General features: G+C 49.2%; 1 protein-coding gene across 1 annotated transcript in view; it reads left to right on the top strand.

Moving 5' to 3' along the window:
- Positions 1-12,069: 12,069 nt before the first annotated feature.
- Positions 12,070-22,030, top strand: part of LOC139404673 (neuronal cell adhesion molecule-like) — a gene marked incomplete at its 3' end in the record, with an annotated part of 84,010 nt that continues 74,049 nt past the window's right edge. The window contains exon 1 of the mRNA XM_071147279.1: positions 12,070-12,157. The remainder of the gene's footprint in view (positions 12,158-22,030) is intronic.

Genomic DNA, 22,030 nt, shown 5'->3' with positions numbered 1-22,030 from the left:
AGTGCACTATGTAGGGAATAGTGTCCCATTTGGGAGGCCACCATTATGTTTCTACTGACTACAGTAGGCCACTGTTATGTTTCTACTGACTACAGTAGGCCACTGTTATGTTTCTACTGACTACAGTAGGCCACTGTTATGTTTCTACTGACTACAGTAGGCCACTGTTATGTTTCTACTGACTACAGTAAGCCACTGTTGTTTCTACTGACTACAGTAGGCCACTGTTATGTTTCTACTGACTACAGTAGGCCACTGTTATGTTTCTACTGACTACAGTAAGCCACTGTTGTTTCTACTGACTACAGTAGGCCACTGTTATGTTTCTACTGACTACAGTAGGCCACTGTTATGTTTCTACTGACTACAGTAAGCCACTGTTATGTTTCTACTGACTACAGTAGGCCACTGTTATGTTTCTACTGACTACAGTAGGCCACTGTTATGTTTCTACTGACTACAGCAGGCCACTGTTATGTTTCTACTGACTACAGTAGGCCACTGTTATGTTTCTACTGACTACAGTAGGCCTTATCAGATGGTCCCATGTAGAGCCATATTATGGTCCCATTGTAGAGCCATATTATGGTCCCATGTAGAGCCATATTATGGTCCCATGTAGAGCCATATTATGGTCCCATTGTGAGGCTGATATTATTTCATGCTGATACTGTATATAGATCTTTGTTTGACATGTTGACAATATGTCCTCCTTCCCAAATTATAATGTGGTAAAAAATGAAAAGTTAACCACGAGTCAATAGTCCGTTGGTAAGGGCGATTGAACAGATGTTTTGAGATATTTCTGTAGTGACCAGGACAAGGATGAATTCTGTATATACCAGGGTGTGTTTGATTGGTGACATGTTGACAGATGTCTGGTGGCATTATTCTCTGGTGTGTGTGTGTGTGTGTGTGTGTGTGTGTGTGTGTGTGTGTGTGTGTGTGTGTGTGTGTGTGTGTATGAGATCCTCTGATTCGTAGACCCCACATGGTGCTGATGATGATTCCATGGTTGTTGTGATATGCTACTTTGGGAAAAGCCTGAGAACTGGTGTAGTGGGAGGAAATAAAAAGAGCTATTATGAATGTCACTGTGTTTGTCTGTGTGGGGTTTGAAGGGGTTTTATGAATGTCACTGTGTTTGTCTGTGTGGGGTTTGAAGGGGTTTTATGAATGTCACTGTGTTTGTCTGTGTGGGGTTTGAAGGGGTTTTAATGAATGTCACTGTGTTTGTCTGTGTGGGGTTTGAAGGGGTTTTATGAATGTCACTGTGTTTGTCTGTGTAGGGTTTGAAGGGGTTTTATGAATGTCACTGTGTTTGTCTGTGTGGGGTTTGAAGGGGTTTTATGAATGTCACTGTGTTTGTCTGTGTGGGGTTTGAAGGGATTTTATGAATGTCACTGTGTTTGTCTGTGTGGGGTTTGAAGGGGTTTTATGAATGTCACTGTGTTTGTCTGTGTGGGGTATGAAGGGGTTTGAAGCATGTGAGCTGTTTCATGGTGCTGTTTCCAAATGTTGTCCTTTGTGGTGTGGGTTACGACATCGGTCATACTTGGGGAGATGTGACCCTGAGACATGACCAGAAAAAAACTCTGAGCCTGGGCTGTAGGATATAACCAGAGGTCAGAGTTAATCCTGGTTATCCATAACTCTACTTCCCAGCTTTGAACCCCAACCAGGACTAACGGTCAGCTACACTAACTGTTATTGTGTAAGACATTAACATAAGACAGAGCCTTTATATGGGATCTTGTTCCCATCTTCCCCCTCAGTCAAGATTCAACATGTTCCCATCTTCCCCCTCAGTCAAGATTCAACATGTTCCCATCTTCCCCCTCAGTCAAGATTCAACATGTTCCCATCTTCCCCCTCAGTCAAGATTCAACATGTTCCCATCGTCCCCCTCAGTCAAGATTCAACATGTTCCCATCGTCCCCCTCAGTCAAGATTCAACATGTTCCCATCTTCCCCCTCAGTCAAGATTCAACATGTTCCCATCGTCCCCCTCAGTCAAGATTCAACATGTTCCCATCTTCCCCCTCAGTCAAGATTCAACATGTTCCCATCTTCCCCCTCAGTCAAGATTCAGCATGTTCCCATCGCCCCCCTCAGTCAAGATTCAACATGTTCCCATCTTCCCCCTCAGTCAAGATTCAACATGTTCCCATTGTCCCCCTCAGTCAAGATTCAACATGTTCCCATCTTCCCACTCAGTCAAGATTCAACATGTTCCCATCGTCCCCCTCAGTCAAGATTCAACATGTTCCCATCTTCCCCCTCAGTCAAGATTCAACATGTTCCCATCGTCCCCCTCAGTCAAGATTCAACATGTTCCCATCGCCCCCCTCAGTCAAGATTCAACATGTTCCCATCTTCCCCCTCAGTCAAGATTCAACATGTTCCCATCTTCCCCCTCAGTCAAGATTCAACATGTTCCCATCTTCCCCCTCAGTCAAGATTCAACAACATGTTCTTATCTTCCACCTCAGTCAAGATTCAACATGTTCCCATCGTCCCCCTCAGTCAAGATTCAACATGTTCCCATCTTCCCCCTCAGTCAAGATTCAACATGTTCCCATCGTCCCCCTCAGTCAAGATTCAACAACATGTTCTTATCTCCCACCTCAGTCAAGATTCAACATGTTCCCATCTTCCCCCTCAGTCAAGATTCAACAACATGTTCCCATCTTCCCCCTCAGTCAAGATTCAACATGTTCCCATCTTCCCCCTCAGTCAAGATTCAACAACATGTTCTTATCTTCCACCTCAGTCAAGATTCAACATGTTCCCATCGTCCCCCTCAGTCAAGATTCAACATGTTCCCATCTTCCCCCTCAGTCAAGATTCAACATGTTCCCATCTTCCCCCGCAGTCAAGAGTTAATAACATGTTCTTATCTTCCACCTCAGTCAAGATTCAACATGTTCCCATCGTCCCCCTCAGTCAAGATTCAACATGTGCCCATCTTCCCCCTCAGTCAAGAGTCAACATGTTCCCATCTTCCCCCTCAGTCAAGATTCAACATGTTCCCATCCTCCCCCTCAGTCAAGATTCAACAACATGTTCTTATCTTCCACCTCAGTCAAGATTCAACATGTTCCCATCGTCCCCCTCAGTCAAGATTCAACATGTTCCCATCTTCCCCCTCAGTCAAGATTCAACAACATGTTCCCATCGCCCCCCTCAGTCAACATTCAACAACATGTTCCCATCGTCCCCCTCAGTCAAGATTCAACATGTTCTTATCTTCCCCCTCAGTCAAGATTCAACATGTTCCCATCGCCCCCCTCAGTCAACATTCAACAACATGTTCCCATCGTCCCCCTCAGTCAAGATTCAACAACATATTCCCTGAGGACATTACAGAAGACAAAAACACATTATTGTAGTCGCTGGTGTCTACCTCCCTCCTACCCTGGTGTCTACCTCCTTCCTACCCTGGTGTCTACCTCCCTTCTACCCTGGTGCCTACCCCCCTCCTACCCTGGTGTCTACCTCCCTTCTACCCTGGTGTCTACCTCCCTTCTACCCTGGTGCCTACCCCCCTCCTACCCTGGTGTCTACCTTCCTCCTACCCTGGTGTCTAACCCCTCCTACCCTGGTGTCTACCTTCCTCCTACCCTGGTGTCTACCTCCATTCTACCCTTCCTCCTACCCTGGTGTCTACCTCCATTCTACCCTGGTGTCTACCTCTCTCCTACCCTGGTGTCTACCTCCCTCCTCCTACCCTGGTGTCTACCTCCATTCTACCCTAGTGTCTACTTCTCTCCTACCCTGGTGTCTACCTCCCTCCTACCCTGGTGTCTACCTCCATTCTACCCTGGTGTCTACCTCTCTCCTACCCTGGTGTCTACTTCCCTCCTCCTATCCTGGTGTCCACCTCCCTCCTCCTATCCTGGTGTCTACCTCCCTCCTCCTACCCTGGTGTCTACCTCCCTCCTCCTACCCTGGTGTCTACCTCCCTCATCCTACACTGGTGTCTAACTGTCAATAGTAGTGCATTATATAGGGACGTTCTCAGTTCTCAGTATACAGCCACTGTCTAGGGGGCACTCAGCCCTCAGCTCTCAGATACAGCCACTGTCTAGGGGGCACCCAGCCCTCAGCTCTCAGAATACAGCCACTGTCTAGGGGGAACCCAGCCCCCAGCCCTCAGCTCTCAGTATACAGCCACTGTCTAGGGGGCACCCAGCCCTCAGCTCTCAGTATACAGCCACTGTCTAGGGGGCACCCAGCCCTCAGCTCTCAGTATACAGCCACTGTCTAGGGGGCACCCAGCCCTCAGCTCTCAGTATACAGCCACTGTCTGGGGTGCACCCAGCCCTCAGCTCTCAGTATACAGCCACTGTCTAGGGTGCACCCAGCCCTCAGCTCTCAGTATACAGCCACTGTCTGGGGTGCACCCAGCCCTCAGCTCTCAGTATACAGCCACTGTCTGGGGTGCACCCAGCCCTCAGCTCTCAGTATACAGCCACTGTCTAGGGTGCACCCAGCCCTCAGCTCTCAGTATACAGCCACTGTCTAGGGTGCACCCAGCCCTCAGCTCTCAGTATACAGCCACTGTCTGGGGTGCACCCAGCCCTCAGCTCTCAGTATACAGCCACTGTCTAGGGGGAACCCAGCCCTCAGCTCTCAGTATACAGCCACTGTCTGGGGTGCACCCAGCCCTCAGCTCTCAGCATACAGCCACTGTCTAGGGGGCACCCAGCCCTCAGCTCTCAGTATACAGCCACTGTCTGGGGTGCACCCAGTCCTCAGCTCTCAGATACAGCCACTGTCTAGGGGGCACCCAGCCCTCAGCTCTCAGAATACAGCCACTGTCTAGGGGGAACCCAGCCCCCAGCCCTCAGCTCTCAGTATACAGCCACTGTCTAGGGGGCACCCAGCCCTCAGCTCTCAGTATACAGCCACTGTCTAGGGGGCACCCAGCCCTCAGCTCTCAGTATACAGCCACTGTCTAGGGGGCACCCAGCCCTCAGCTCTCAGTATACAGCCACTGTCTGGGGTGCACCCAGCCCTCAGCTCTCAGTATACAGCCACTGTCTAGGGTGCACCCAGCCCTCAGCTCTCAGTATACAGCCACTGTCTGGGGTGCACCCAGCCCTCAGCTCTCAGTATACAGCCACTGTCTGGGGTGCACCCAGCCCTCAGCTCTCAGTATACAGCCACTGTCTAGGGTGCACCCAGCCCTCAGCTCTCAGTATACAGCCACTGTCTAGGGTGCACCCAGCCCTCAGCTCTCAGTATACAGCCACTGTCTGGGGTGCACCCAGCCCTCAGCTCTCAGTATACAGCCACTGTCTAGGGGGAACCCAGCCCTCAGCTCTCAGTATACAGCCACTGTCTGGGGTGCACCCAGCCCTCAGCTCTCAGCATACAGCCACTGTCTAGGGGGCACCCAGCCCTCAGCTCTCAGTATACAGCCACTGTCTGGGGTGCACCCAGCCCTCAGCTCTCAGATACAGCCACTGTCTAGGGGGCACCCAGCCCTCAGCTCTCAGTATACAGCCACTGTCTGGGGTGCACCCAGCCCTCAGCTCTCAGCATAGAGCCACTGTCTAGGGGGCACCCAGCCCTCAGCTCTCAGTATACAGCCACTGTCTAGGGGGCACCCAGCCCTCAGCTCTCAGCATACAGCCACTGTCTGGGGTGCACCCAGCCCTCAGCTCTCAGTATACAGCCACTGTCTAGGGTGCACCCAGCCCTCAGCTCTCAGTATACAGCCACTGTCTGGGGTGCACCCAGCCCTCAGCTCTCAGTATACAGCCACTGTCTGGGGTGCACCCAGCCCTCAGCTCTCAGATACAGCCACTGTCTAGGGGGCACCCAGCCCTCAGCTCTCAGTATACAGCCACTGTCTGGGGTGCACCCAGCCCTCAGCTCTCAGTATACAGCCACTGTCTGGGGTGCACCCAGCCCTCAGCTCTCAGTATACAGCCACTGTCTAGGGGGCACCCAGCCCTCAGCTCTCAGTATACAGCCACTGTCTGGGGTGCACCCAGCCCTCAGCTCTCAGTATACAGCCACTGTCTGGGGTGCACCCAGCCCTCAGCTCTCAGCATACAGCCACTGTCTGGGGTGCACCCAGCCCTCAGCTCTCAGATACAGCCACTGTCTAGGGGGCACCCAGCCCTCAGCTCTCAGTATACAGCCACTGTCTGGGGTGCACCCAGCCCTCAGCTCTCAGTATACAGCCACTGTCTGGGGGGCACCCAGCCCTCAGCTCTCAGTATACAGCCACTGTCTAGGGTGCACCCAGCCCTCAGCTCTCAGTATACAGCCACTGTCTGGGGTGCACCCAGCCCTCAGCTCTCAGTATACAGCCACTGTCTAGGGTGCACCCAGCCCTCAGCTCTCAGTATACAGCCACTGTCTGGGGTGCACCCAGCCCTCAGCTCTCAGAATACAGCCACTGTCTAGGGGGAACCCAGCCCCCAGCCCTCAGCTCTCAGTATACAGCCACTGTCTAGGGTGCACCCAGCCCTCAGCTCTCAGTATACAGCCACTGTCTAGGGTGCACCCAGCCCTCAGCTCTCAGCATACAGCCACTGTCTAGGGTGCACCCAGCCCTCAGCTCTCAGTATACAGCCACTGTCTGGGGTGCACCCAGCCCTCAGCTCTCAGTATACAGCCACTGTCTGGGGTGCACCCAGCCCTCAGCTCTCAGTATACAGCCACTGTCTAGGGTGCACCCAGCCCTCAGCTCTCAGTATACAGCCACTGTCTAGGGTGCACCCAGCCCTCAGCTCTCAGTATACAGCCACTGTCTGGGGTGCACCCAGCCCTCAGCTCTCAGTATACAGCCACTGTCTAGGGTGCACCCAGCCCTCAGCTCTCAGTATACAGCCACTGTCTAGGGTGCACCCAGCCCTCAGCTCTCAGTATACAGCCACTGTCTGGGGTGCACCCAGCCCTCAGCTCTCAGTATACAGCCACTGTCTGGGGTGCACCCAGCCCTCAGCTCTCAGTATACAGCCACTGTCTAGGGTGCACCCAGCCCTCAGCTCTCAGTATACAGCCACTGTCTGGGGTGCACCCAGCCCTCAGCTCTCAGAATACAGCCACTGTCTAGGGGGAACCCAGCCCCCAGCCCTCAGCTCTCAGTATACAGCCACTGTCTAGGGTGCACCCAGCCCTCAGCTCTCAGTATACAGCCACTGTCTAGGGTGCACCCAGCCCTCAGCTCTCAGCATACAGCCACTGTCTAGGGTGCACCCAGCCCTCAGCTCTCAGTATACAGCCACTGTCTGGGGTGCACCCAGCCCTCAGCTCTCAGTATACAGCCACTGTCTGGGGTGCACCCAGCCCTCAGCTCTCAGTATACAGCCACTGTCTAGGGTGCACCCAGCCCTCAGCTCTCAGTATACAGCCACTGTCTAGGGTGCACCCAGCCCTCAGCTCTCAGTATACAGCCACTGTCTGGGGTGCACCCAGCCCTCAGCTCTCAGTATACAGCCACTGTCTAGGGGGAACCCAGCCCTCAGCTCTCAGTATACAGCCACTGTCTAGGGGGCACCCAGCCCTCAGCTCTCAGTATACAGCCACTGTCTAGGGGGCACCCAGCCCTCAGCTCTCAGTATACAGCCACTGTCTGGGGTGCACCCAGCCCTCAGCTCTCAGTATACAGCCACTGTCTGGGGGGCACCCAGCCCTCAGCTCTCAGTATACAGCCACTGTCTAGGGTGCACCCAGCCCTCAGCTCTCAGTATACAGCCACTGTCTAGGGTGCACCCAGCCCTCAGCTCTCAGCATACAGCCACTGTCTAGGGTGCACCCAGCCCTCAGCTCTCAGTATACAGCCACTGTCTGGGGTGCACCCAGCCCTCAGCTCTCAGTATACAGCCACTGTCTGGGGTGCACCCAGCCCTCAGCTCTCAGTATACAGCCACTGTCTAGGGTGCACCCAGCCCTCAGCTCTCAGTATACAGCCACTGTCTAGGGTGCACCCAGCCCTCAGCTCTCAGTATACAGCCACTGTCTGGGGTGCACCCAGCCCTCAGCTCTCAGTATACAGCCACTGTCTAGGGTGCACCCAGCCCTCAGCTCTCAGTATACAGCCACTGTCTAGGGTGCACCCAGCCCTCAGCTCTCAGTATACAGCCACTGTCTGGGGTGCACCCAGCCCTCAGCTCTCAGTATACAGCCACTGTCTGGGGTGCACCCAGCCCTCAGCTCTCAGTATACAGCCACTGTCTAGGGTGCACCCAGCCCTCAGCTCTCAGTATACAGCCACTGTCTGGGGTGCACCCAGCCCTCAGCTCTCAGAATACAGCCACTGTCTAGGGGGAACCCAGCCCCCAGCCCTCAGCTCTCAGTATACAGCCACTGTCTAGGGTGCACCCAGCCCTCAGCTCTCAGTATACAGCCACTGTCTAGGGTGCACCCAGCCCTCAGCTCTCAGCATACAGCCACTGTCTAGGGTGCACCCAGCCCTCAGCTCTCAGTATACAGCCACTGTCTGGGGTGCACCCAGCCCTCAGCTCTCAGTATACAGCCACTGTCTGGGGTGCACCCAGCCCTCAGCTCTCAGTATACAGCCACTGTCTAGGGTGCACCCAGCCCTCAGCTCTCAGTATACAGCCACTGTCTAGGGTGCACCCAGCCCTCAGCTCTCAGTATACAGCCACTGTCTGGGGTGCACCCAGCCCTCAGCTCTCAGTATACAGCCACTGTCTAGGGGGAACCCAGCCCTCAGCTCTCAGTATACAGCCACTGTCTAGGGGGCACCCAGCCCTCAGCTCTCAGTATACAGCCACTGTCTAGGGGGCACCCAGCCCTCAGCTCTCAGTATACAGCCACTGTCTGGGGTGCACCCAGCCCTCAGCTCTCAGTATACAGCCACTGTCTGGGGGGCACCCAGCCCTCAGCTCTCAGTATACAGCCACTGTCTAGGGTGCACCCAGCCCTCAGCTCTCAGTATACAGCCACTGTCTAGGGGGCACCCAGCCCTCAGCTCTCAGTATACAGCCACTGTCTAGGGGGCACCCAGCCCTCAGCTCTCAGTATACAGCCACTGTCTGGGGTGCACCCAGCCCTCAGCTCTCAGTATACAGCCACTGTCTAGGGGGCACCCAGCCCTCAGCTCTCAGTATACAGCCACTGTCTAGGGGGCACCCAGCCCTCAGCTCTCAGTATACAGCCACTGTCTAGGGGGCACCCAGCCCTCAGCTCTCAGTATACAGCCACTGTCTAGGGGGCACCCAGCCCTCAGCTCTCAGTATACAGCCACTGTCTAGGGGGCACCCAGCCCTCAGCTCTCAGTATACAGCCACTGTCTAGGGTGCACCCAGCCCTCAGCTCTCAGTATACAGCCACTGTCTGGGGTGCACCCAGCCCTCAGCTCTCAGTATACAGCCACTGTCTGGGGGGCACCCAGCCCTCAGCTCTCAGTATACAGCCACTGTCTAGGGTGCACCCAGCCCTCAGCTCTCAGTATACAGCCACTGTCTGGGGTGCACCCAGCCCTCAGCTCTCAGTATACAGCCACTGTCTAGGGGGCACCCAGCCCTCAGCTCTCAGTATACAGCCACTGTCTAGGGGGCACCCAGCCCTCAGCTCTCAGTATACAGCCACTGTCTGGGGTGCACCCAGCCCTCAGCTCTCAGTATACAGCCACTGTCTAGGGTGCACCCAGCCCTCAGCTCTCAGTATACAGCCACTGTCTGGGGTGCACCCAGCCCTCAGCTCTCAGAATACAGCCACTGTCTAGGGGGCACCCAGCCCTCAGCTCTCAGTATACAGCCACTGTCTGGGGTGCACCCAGCCCTCAGCTCTCAGAATACAGCCACTGTCTAGGGGGCACCCAGCCCTCAGCTCTCAGTATACAGCCACTGTCTAGGGTGCACCCAGCCCTCAGCTCTCAGAATACAGCCACTGTCTAGGGGGCACCCAGCCCTCAGCTCTCAGAATACAGCCACTGTCTGGGGTGCACCCAGCCCTCAGCTCTCAGAATACAGCCACTGTCTGGGGTGAACCCAGCCCTCAGCTCTCAGTATACAGCCACTGTCTAGGGGGAACCCAGCCCTCAGCTCTCAGCATAGAGCTGCAATGGTTGTGCTTGTTGTTTTATCAGATCAGGAACCACATTAAATTAACATGACTGGTTAGAGATTGATGGATTGGAAAATGGGGGAAATTTCATACAGGAGATATCTAATGGTTCTGGTAAGTACTTGAGGTTGCCATAGTGACTACCTCGAACAGCTGTTGTTGTTTTCCTGCTGGTGAAATCCAGCTTGCTGTGTTTTTGGCTTTTTCATCAATGCATTAATAAGTCAGTCAGTCATTCAGTCAGTTATTAATGGTTAAAACCATGTAGAGCCCAATGACACTGCCAGGCCAGATGGACTAACAGCAGTGGTCATCTCTAGTCACCCACGCACTGCCCAGGTCCCATGGTCTTGTGGAGAAAGTTATGGTTTTGATGACCCAGTGAGGGTTAGTCTAACTACCACACACTCCATATACAGAACAAAGAGAGTTGGCCTGGTACACCTCTGGCAGGAGGAGAGGAGAAGAGAAGAGAAGAGAGGAGAGGAGAGGAGAGACATGTTGACAGCACCAGCTGTGCCAGAGCTCTTCTGAAGCGTAACGCCGTGAACCATGAGGATAATGAAAGACGACATGGCATGTTCCACCTCTCCCTTCTCCCCCTTCTCCCCACCTCTCCCTTCTCCCTACCTCTCCCCCTCTCCCCACCTCTCCCCTCTCCCCACCTCTCCCCACCTCTCCCCTCTCCCCACTCTCCCCACCTCTCCCTCCCCCTCCTCTCCCTCCCCTCTCTCCACCTCTCCCCTCTCCCTCCCCTCTCTCCACCTCTCCCCTCTCTCCCTCCCCTCTCTCCACCTCTCCCCTCTCCCTGCCATCTCCACTTCCCCCCTCTCTCCTTCCTCTAACTCCACCTCTCTCCCCTTCTCCATCTCTCTCCTACTCTCTCCTCTCTCCATCTCTCTCTCTACCTCTCCTCTCTCATCTCTCTATCTCTCTCTCTACCTCTCACCTCCCCTCTCTCCCCTCTCCACCTTTCCCCTCTCCCTCCCCTCTCTCCACCTCTCCCTGCCATCTCCACTTCCCCCCTCTCTCCTTCCTCTAACTCCACCTCTCTCCCCTCTCCATCTCTCTTCTACTCTCTCCCCTCTCTTCCTCTCCAGCTCTATCCCTCGCCAGCTCTCATTCCTCTCCCCTCTCCCATCTCTCCACCTCTCTCCCCTTTCTACGTCTCTCCACCTCTCCCCTACTCTCCCTCCCCCTCCACTCTCTGCCCTCTATGATGACTTAATGATAAAGACCCCTGCTGTGAGGCTTCTGTAGATGCATGCTGAATAGATATCTGCTCTCATCATCATTCATCCATTTTGATTGTGTTTGAAGATGAGGTGCTGAAATATCAACTTGGGCAGGTTATTTAAATAGTGGCTCAGTGAGAGATGGATAAAACCCCCAGAGCAGCCTCTCAGATCCACCCCATTGCCATGGGCAACAGATGGGTGAGTGGGGAGGTCAAGGAGGAAACGGACCCAGAGTTATACTGGACTGGTAGTACAGTAGTTTTCAGTAGCTGTATTTCAGCAGAAATACACACACACACACACACACACACACACACACACACACACACACACACACACACACACACACACACACACACACACACACACACACACACCCTTTGTTGTCTTGGCAGTTCAGACGTTTGTGCCATTTTTAATTGCTCAGTAAATGCCACTGGTGGCCTGTTTCCTGATTTAAGATGTAAGACCTGCTTATGTCCAGAGAGAGCGAATTAAAGCCAAAGCTCTTGTTGGGAAATCACCACATTCAATGGGGTCTGTGATTGGAGAGTTCAAAGGTCGCTGTTTAATAAAGATTTGGGGAGATCTTTCTCATTGAGTGAAATGTGGCAGTTTTTTTTAGGAGGAAAATCGTTCCAAACTCTCTCTCCAACTGCCACAAGCCCCAGGCACCTAAGACGTGGATGTGGATTAAGGCAGCCCCCCCCACCTCTCTGATTCAGAGGGGTTGGGTGAAATGCAGAAGACACATTTCAGTTGAAGGCAGTCAGTTGTACAACTGACTAGGTCTCCCCCTTCCCCTTTCCTTTATAGTACAATGAAGGTTTATGGAAGACAAGAATTGATCATCAGGACTTCACACAGTAAGGTGTTGCAACTTTTTATCCAATTTGAGTTTGTAAAGGGAGAGGTTTACAGGTTACTGTTTAAAAAATATTTGGTAGTATTTAAATTGACATTGACTGACAAAGTTGGTTTTTGGAGGCAAATCTGCAATCTCTTTCCATCTGTCATTAGCTAAGTGCAGACATGGTTTATAGATGGTTTATGAAATATAATAATTAATAATCAGAGGATTTGATTAATTTAAAGTTGATCTTTGGCTTTAATTAGGTGGGAAAAAAACGTTATTTTTGACTTTGTGGCAGGTGTTCTTTTCACTATGAACAAATAATATGCTAATGCTTGCTTCTACACCTGCATTGCTTGCTGTTTGGGGTTTTAGGCTGGGTTTCTGTACAGCACTTTGAGATATCAGCTGATGTACGAAGGGCTATATAAATTTGATTTGATTTGATTTAATGCCTTGTACATAGTATGGTGAGTTTAATGCCTTGTACATAGTATGGTGAGTTTAATGCCTTGTACATAGTATGGTGATCTTAATGCCTTGTACATAGTATGGTGAGTTTAATGCCTTGTACATAGTATGGTGAGTTTAATGCCTTGTACATAGTATAGTGAGTTTAATGCCTTGTACATAGTATGGTGAGTTTAATGCCTTGTACATAGTATGGTGAGTTTAATGCCTTGTACATAGTATGGTGAGTTTAATGCCTTGTACATAGTATGGCGATCTTAATGCCTTGTACATAGTATGGCGATCTTAATGCCTTGTACATAGTATAGTGAGTTTAATTCCTTGTACATAGTATAGTGAGATTAATGCCTTGTACATAGTATGGTGATCTTAATGCCTTGTACATAGTATGGTGAGTTTAATGCCTTGTACATAGTATGGTGAGTTTAATGCCTTGTACATAGTATGGTGATCTTAATGCCTTGTACATAGTATAGTGAGATTAATGCCTTGTACATAGTATGGTGAGTTTGATACCTTGTACATAGTATGATGAGTTTAATGCCTTGTACATAGTATGGCGATCTTAATGCCTTGTACATAGTATGGTGAGTTTAATGCCTTGTACATAGTATGGTGAGTTTAATGCCTTGTACATAGTATGGTGATCTTAATGCCTTGTACATAGTATGGTGAGTTTAATGCCTTGTACATAGTATGGTGAGTTTAATGCCTTGTACATAGTATGGTGAGTTTAATGCCTTGTACATAGTATGGTGAGTTTAATGCCTTGTACATAGTATGGTGAGTTTAATGCCTTGTACATAGTATGGCGATCTTAATGCCTTGTACATAGTATGGTGAGTTTAATGCCTTGTACATAGTATGGTGATCTTAATGCCTTGTACATAGTATGGTGAGTTTAATGCCTTGTACATAGTATGGTGATCTTAATGCCTTGTACATAGTGTGGTGAGTTTAATGCCTTGTACATAGTATGGTGAGTTTAATGCCTTGTACATAGTATAGTGAGTTTAATGCCTTGTACATAGTATGGTGAGTTTAATGCCTTGTACATAGTATGGTGAGTTTAATGCCTTGTACATAGTATGGTGAGTTTAATGCCTTGTACATAGTATGGTGAGTTTAATGCCTTGTACATAGTATGGTGAGTTTAATGCCTTGTACATAGTATGGTGAGTTTAATGCCTTGTACATAGTATGGTGAGTTTAATGCCTTGTACATAGTATGGTGAGTTTAATGCCTTGTACATAGTATGGTGTTCTTAATGCCTTGTACATAGTATAGTGAGTTTAATGCCTTGTACATAGTATGGTGATCTTAATGCCTTGTACATAGTATGGTGAGTTTAATGCCTTGTACATAGTATGGTGAGTTTAATGCCTTGTACATAGTATGGTGAGTTTAATGCCTTGTACATAGTATGGTGAGTTTAATGCCTTGTACATAGTATGGTGAGTTTAATGCCTTGTACATAGTATGGTGAGTTTAATGCCTTGTACATAGTATGGTGTTCTTAATGCCTTGTACATAGTATAGTGAGTTTAATGCCTTGTACATAGTATGGTGATCTTAATGCCTTGTACATAGTATGGTGAGTTTAATGCCTTGTACATAGTATGGTGAGTTTAATGCCTTGTACATAGTATAGTGAGTTTAATGCCTTGTACATAGTATGGTGAGTTTAATGCCTTGTACATAGTATGGTGAGTTTAATGCCTTGTACATAGTATGGTGAGTTTAATGCCTTGTACATAGTATGGTGAGTTTAATGCCTTGTACATAGTATGGTGAGTTTAATGCCTTGTACATAGTATGGTGTTCTTAATGCCTTGTACATAGTATAGTGAGTTTAATGCCTTGTACATAGTATGGTGATCTTAATGCCTTGTACATAGTATGGTGAGTTTAATGCCTTGTACATAGTATGGTGCTCTTAATGCCTTGTACATAGTATGGTGATGTTAATTCCTTGTACAGGAGGCCTACAGAAGGTTCAAAATATTATCCCAAACAGTGAAATCTTTATCTCAGCTCTGAGATTTAGGTCAAAGTAACCATTCAACTAGGCCACATTCTCTCCTCACCCAAACAACCAATGGCTTTAAGACTTCTATGGTCACATGTTGAGAGTCGTTTAAATAAACCAACCAGACGTAAGCTCATAACAATGATTAGTAAACACGTTTTCTGAGAGCATAATAGATTCTGTCAGTCTGTGACGGATTCTTCCCTCTGCCACGTGTGTGTGTGTGTGTGTGTGTGTGTGTGGGGGGGTGTGTGTGTGTGCATCAAAGATCTATACTCAGCATTATGTGGGAGGGAAACTGAAATATTCCTTCCATGCCTGGCAGCTTTGTTTGTTTTCAATCACATTCACAACCCATATTTAATTTCATGAAGTGATTCATTTGACAGGGAAATCTAATTTAGGGCCCTTCGTGAGCGTGTACTGTATATGTATATGGCTGATAGAATAATCTATAGAACACTACATTATAAGCCTTTCTGTCAGCGTGTATTCTCTCAGGCGTGTGTATATATACAGTATACGGTTTCTAGAACAATCTATAGAACATTACATCATAAGCCTTTCTGTCAGCGTGTATTCTCTCAGGCGTGTGTATATATACAGGATACGGTTTCTAGAACAATCTATAGAACATTACATCATAAGCCTTTCTGTCAGCGTGTATTCTTTCAGGCGTGTGTATATATACAGTATACGGTTTCTAGAACAATCTATAGAACATTACATCATAATCCTTTTATATCAGCGTATACATTCCCTCGATTTTCACAAGGTTCTCCCATATGATCTATCTATAGACAAATACAACTTTTATGTTTGTTTTTTTAATCAGCATCCTCCTCAAGGTTTCTCCCATAGATCTGTCCTATCGCCAAGCTGTCAGAAGGGTGGTCAGTGCTTTGTACTGACTGGAGAAGTAGCATCACTATCTGAGTGGTGTGGGAAAATGAAGTCCAGTTCAATGGAGTCTGTATCCTATCACTAACCTCTCCTACCCGTCTGGGCCGACAGAGAAGCCCATTCTGTGGCTTCAGTGGAGGCTTTCGGGGGCTGAAACTAATACAGAATGTCTTTGTGGTGAAGATAAACTGTTCAGCAGCTGGCCTGTTCACAAATGAAGAGGCTGAACACTGAACAAGCGTACAGGCTCAATTTGGGGATGTAATTTATGAGCGCACGGGGTTTGTGGTTGTGGATGGAGGATGTGGCGGCCCACTGATAAACCAATTAGAGGAGAGAGAGGTCTTTATGTCTATGGTTTGTCTATGTCTATGGTATGTCTATGGTCTATGGTTTGTCTGCCTTCCTCCTCAGAGAGGAAGAGGAAGTGGTGGTGGGAGGAAGCTGGTCCTGTGATGCTGGCTGTAATCTCTGCTAGTGGCACACACTCCCCATCTTTCACATTCCCCTCTCATCTCTGTTCACAAGGAACCATTTGGTCCTGGGGTGATTATATTTAACTTCTGCTTTTATTATGGATGTTACTGCATCATAAAGTATGGAAGTCTAACCATCCCCAATAGAGCATTAAACTCCCTCCCTCCCTCCCTCCCTCCCTCCCTCCCATGACTCTGGTCCTAAGGGTAGCAGTATGTTTTATGTCCTTCAATTACCAGATCGGCCAGTGGGCCACAGATAAACACAAGATCCTAAATCCTTTGTATTGCAATATTTGTATCCTTTATATAATGAGGTTATGTCACCTGAACTGTAGTAATGTGTCCTATAGATAATGAGGTTATGTCACCTGAACTGTAGTAGATGTGTCCTATAGATAATGAGGTTATGTCACCTGAACAGTAGTAGATGTGTCCTATAGATAATGAGGTTATGTCACCTGACCTGTAGTAATGTGTCCTATAGATAATGAGGTTATGTCACCTGACCTGTAGTAATGTGTCCTATAGATAATGAGGTTATGTCACCTGAACTGTAGTAGATGTGTCCTATAGATAATGAGGTTATGCCACCTGAACTGTAGTAGATGTGTCCTATAGATAATGAGGTTATGTCACCTGAACTGTAGTAATGTGTCCTATAGATAATGAGGTTATGTCACCTGAACTGTAGTAATGTGTCCTATTGATAATGAGGTTATGCCACCTGAACTGTAGTAATGTGTCCTATAGATAATGAGGTTATGTCACCTGAACTGTAGTAATGTGTCCTATAGATAATGAGGTTATGTCACCTAAACTGTAGTAGATGAGACATGAGACCAGTTACTCTACAGCAGTGATGGTCCCTTACAATACATATAGGATCTTTAGGTCTATTTATTACAGTAGAGACAATGTTTGTGTTACTGTAGAGGTCAATTACTTGTCACTGCAGTGGTTATGCCACACCCCTCTGTGAGGTTGGTAGGTGTTGTTACTGTCAGGCTGGCCTGTTGTCATCTCCACTGTGACTTGTGTTTAGCTGTGTACAGTATGTACTGTGTTTGCTGTGTGTGTGCGTGCTGTGTTGGCTATATGCTGCCTGCTAGCTGTGTGTTTTAGTGGGCTGGCCCTGGAAGGCCCGGCCTGATTAGATTAGATTTACAGCTCTCTCTGTCACTCTCAGAATCACTGCAGCCTGTGGTCAATCGATGATTCAATTTGAGCGAATGCCAATTTAATCCTCCTCTCAAACCACTAATAAAATCAGAAAAGATTTGATAACTTAATGGTTTAAACTTTGCGGATTATCTGTCGTTTAGCCTCAAAACAAGAGTTTTGTCTAAAGTGGAATAAAGTCATGGGATCTTTTTGTTATTATTTCTACTGAGATTCTCCTGTTAGACGACTTAGTCTCTGAGACATGGGTTAGCAAGACTGAGGTCTGACTGGTATTAAAATATGGGCCCAAATTCTTCTCTCTCTCTCAGGTGGCAAAATGAATATTTTATACTATCACACGTTATCTTTTAAATGGACAATTCAATGTGATTAAAGGTTAATTACCCTCTCACACCCCTGGGAGGAGAATAATACCCCTAGCATGCTGTCTGTCTGTCTGTCTGTCTGTCTGTCTGTCTGTCTGTCTCTTTCTCTCTCTTTCTCTCTCTCTCGCTCTCTCTCGCTCTCTCTCGCTCTCTCTCTCACACTCTCCCCCCCCCCGTCTTTCTCTCTCTCTCACACTCTCTCTCCCCCCCCCCCCCCCCTCTCTCTCTGGAGAAAACTGATGACCTGTCTCTTTTTTAGGAGGCACAGCATTTTCCTGTCAGAGAGCCCTGCATTAGGGCCTACAGTCCTTTTCTCTAACAGGCTTTTTGCCTCTGGTCATAATGTCTGTCTCCATCCAGCTCTGTGCTGATAGCACTCTGTTTTATCACTGCATCAGATTGAAAGGGCAGGTCTGTCGTTAGATATGATGGCTCCTCTTCTCCACCATCTTCAACTACGCCTCAGTAATGGCATAGATTATTTAGAATTTCATGGAGCTGTTTCTCCAAGACACTCTCCACTAAATCTACCATCTGTTTACTGTGGTTATGAGAGATATCCCTCTTAGAGATAATATACAAATGAGCTTGGCTTTCATCAAACAACCTGCAGACACAGCCCTCTGTATTAGACACAGCCCTCTGTACCATACACAGCCCTCTGTACCAGACACAGCCCTCTGAACCAGACACAGCCCTCTGTACCAGACACAGTCCTCTGTACCAGACACAGCCCTCTGTACCAGACACAGCCCTCTGTACCAGACACAGCCCTCTGTACCAGACACAGCCCTCTGTACCAGACACAGCCCTCTGTACCAGACACAGCCCTCTGTACCAGACACAGCCCTCTGTACCAGACACAGCCCTCTGTACCAGACACAGCCCTCTGTACCAGACACAGCCCTCTGTACCAGACACAGCCCTCTGTACCAGACACAGCCCTCTGAACCAGACACAGCCCTCTGTACCAGACACAGCCCTCTGTACCAGACACAGCCCTCTGTACCAGACACAGCCCTCTGTACCAGACACAGCCCTCTGTACCAGACACAGCCCTCTGTACCAGACACAGTCCTCTGTACCAGACACAGCCCTCTGTACCAGACACAGTCCTCTGAACCAGACACAGCCCTCTGTACCAGACACAGCCCTCTGTACCAGACACAGCCCTCTGAACAAGACACATCCCTCTGTACCAGACACAGCCCTCTGTACCAGACACAGCCCTCTGAACCAGACACAGCCCTCTGTACCAGACACAGCCCTCTGTACCAGACACAGCCCTCTGTACCAGACACAGCCCTCTGTACCAGACACATCCCTCTGAACCAGACACAGCCCTCTGTACCAGACACATCCCTCTGTACCAGACACATCCCTCTGTACCAGACACAGCCCTCTGAACCAGACACAGCCCTCTGTACCAGACACAGCCCTCTGTACCAGACACAGCCCTCTGTACCAGACACAGCCCTCTGTACCAGACACAGCCCTCTGTACCAGACACAGCCCTCTGTACCAGACACAGCCCTCTGTACCAGACACAGCCCTCTGTACCAGACACAGCCCTCTGAACAAGACACATCCCTCTGAACCAGACACAGCCCTCTGTACCAGACACAGCCCTCTGTATCAGACACAGCCCTCTGTACCAGACACATCCCTCTGTACCAGACACAGCCCTCTGTACCAGACACAGCCCTCTGTACCAGACACAGCCCTCTGTACCAGACACAGCCCTCTGTACCAGACACAGCCCTCTGTACCAGCCCTCTGAACCAGACACAGCCCTCTGTACCAGACACAGCCCTCTGTACCAGACACAGCCCTCTGTACCAGACACAGCCCTCTGTACCAGACACAGCCCTCTGTACCAGCCCTCTGAACCAGACACAGCCCTCTGTACCAGACACAGCCCTCTGTACCAGACACAGCCCTCTGTACCAGACACAGCCCTCTGTACCAGACACAGTCCTCTGTACCAGACACAGCCCTCTGTACCAGACACAGCCCTCTGTACCAGACACAGCCCTCTGTACCAGACACAGCCCTCTGTACCAGACACAGCCCTCTGTACCAGACACAGCCCTCTGTACCAGACACAGCCCTCTGTACCAGACACAGCCCTCTGTACCAGACACAGCCCTCTGTACCAGCCCTCTGAACCAGACACAGCCCTCTGTACCAGACACAGCCCTCTGTACCAGACACAGCCCTCTGTACCAGACACAGCCCTCTGTACCAGCCCTCTGAACCAGACACAGCCCTCTGTACCAGACACAGCCCTCTGTACCAGACACAGCCCTCTGTACCAGACACAGCCCTCTGTACCAGACACAGACCTCTGTACCAGACACAGCCCTCTGTACCAGACACAGCCCTCTGTACCAGACACAGCCCTCTGTACCAGACACAGCCCTCTGTACCAGACACAGCCCTCTGTACCAGACACAGCCCTCTGTACCAGACACAGCCCTCTGTACCAGACACATCCCTCTGTACCAGACACATCCCTCTGTACCAGACACAGCCCTCTGTACCAGACACAGCCCTCTGTACCAGACACAGCCCTCTGAACCAGACACAGCCCTCTGTACCAGACACAGCCCCCTGAACCAGACACAGTCCTCTGTACCATACACAACCCTCTGTACCAGACACAGCCCTCTGTACCAGACACAGCCCTCTGTACCAGACACAGCCCTCTGTACCAGACACAGCCCTCTGTACCAGACACAGCCCTCTGAACCAGACACAGCCCTCTGTACCAGACACAGCCCTCTGTACCAGACACAGCCCTCTGTACCAGACACAGCCCTCTGTACCAGACACAGCCCTCTGAACCAGACACAGCCCTCTGTACCAGACACAGCCCTCTGTACCAGACACAGCCCTCTGTACCAGACACAGCCCTCTGTACCAGACACAACCCTCTGTACCAGCCCTCTGTACCAGACACAGCCCTCTGTACCAGACACAGCCCTCTGTACACAGCCCTCTGTACCAGACACAGCCCTCTGTACCAGACACATCCCTCTGAACCAGACACAGCCCTCTGAACCAGACACAGCCCTCTGTACCAGACACAGCCCTCTGTACCAGACACAGCCCTCTGTACCAGACACATCCCTCTGTACCAGACACAGCCCTCTGAACCAGACACAACCCTCTGTACCAGCCCTCTGTACCAGACACAGCCCTCTGTACCAGACACAGCCCTCTGTACCAGACACAGCCCTCTGTACCAGACACAGCCCTCTGTACCAGACACATCCCTCTGAACCAGACACAGCCCTCTGAACCAGACACAGCCCTCTGTACCAGACACAGCCCTCTGTACCAGACACATCCCTCTGTACCAGACACAGCCCTCTGTACCAGACACAGCCCTCTGTACCAGACACATCCCTCTGAACCAGACACAGCCCTCTGTACCAGACACATCCCTCTGAACCAGACACAGCCCTCTGAACCAGACACAGCCCTCTGTACCAGACACAGCCCTCTGTACCAGACACAGCCCTCTGTACCAGCCACAGATAAACCTCCTAAGATATTATCATCAACCTGATAAGAACTAATAATAACTGTGATGTATTATACTGTATGTATCAACCTGATAAGAACTAATAATAACTGTGGTGTATTATACTGTATGTATCAACCTGATAAGAACTAATAATAACTGTGATGTATAATACTGTATGTATCAACCTCATAAGAACTAATAATAACTGTGATGTATAATACTGTATGTATCAACCTCATAAGAACTAATAATAACTGTGGTGTATAATACTGTATGTATCAACCTGATAAGAACTAATAATAACTGTGATGTATTATACTGTATGTATACACCTGATAAGAACTAATAATAACTGTGGTGTATTATACTGTATGTATCAACCTGATAAGAACTAATAATAACTGTGGTGTATAATACTGTATGTATCAACCTGATAAGAACTAATAATAACTGTGGTGTATTATACTGTATGTATCAACCTGATAAGAACTAATAATAACTGTGGTGTATTATACTGTATGTATCAACCTGATAAGAACTAATAATAACTGTGGTGTATTATACTGTATGTATCAACCTGATAAGAACGAATAATAACTGTGATGTATTATACTGTATGTATCAACCTGATAAGAACTAATAATAACTGTGGTGTATTATACTGTATGTATCAACCTGATAAGAACTAATAATAACTGTGATGTATTATACTGTATGTATACACCTGATAAGAACTAATAATAACTGTGTGTAATATACTGTATGTATCAACCTGATAAGAACTAATAATAACTGTGATGTATTATACTGTATGTATCAACCTGATAAGAATGTTGACAAACAGGTCACATCTTTCAGAAGCCAATGAGCTGCATTGTGACGATGTGATGCGTTCAACCATTTAGAATGGCATTTATGAGTGAA

Source organism: Oncorhynchus clarkii, unplaced genomic scaffold (genome assembly GCF_045791955.1).
Source record: "Oncorhynchus clarkii lewisi isolate Uvic-CL-2024 unplaced genomic scaffold, UVic_Ocla_1.0 unplaced_contig_9008_pilon_pilon, whole genome shotgun sequence".
NCBI lineage: Eukaryota > Metazoa > Chordata > Actinopteri > Salmoniformes > Salmonidae > Oncorhynchus > Oncorhynchus clarkii.
Note: the sequence above shows the minus strand (reverse complement) of the source record. Positions and strands in the feature narration are given on the sequence as shown.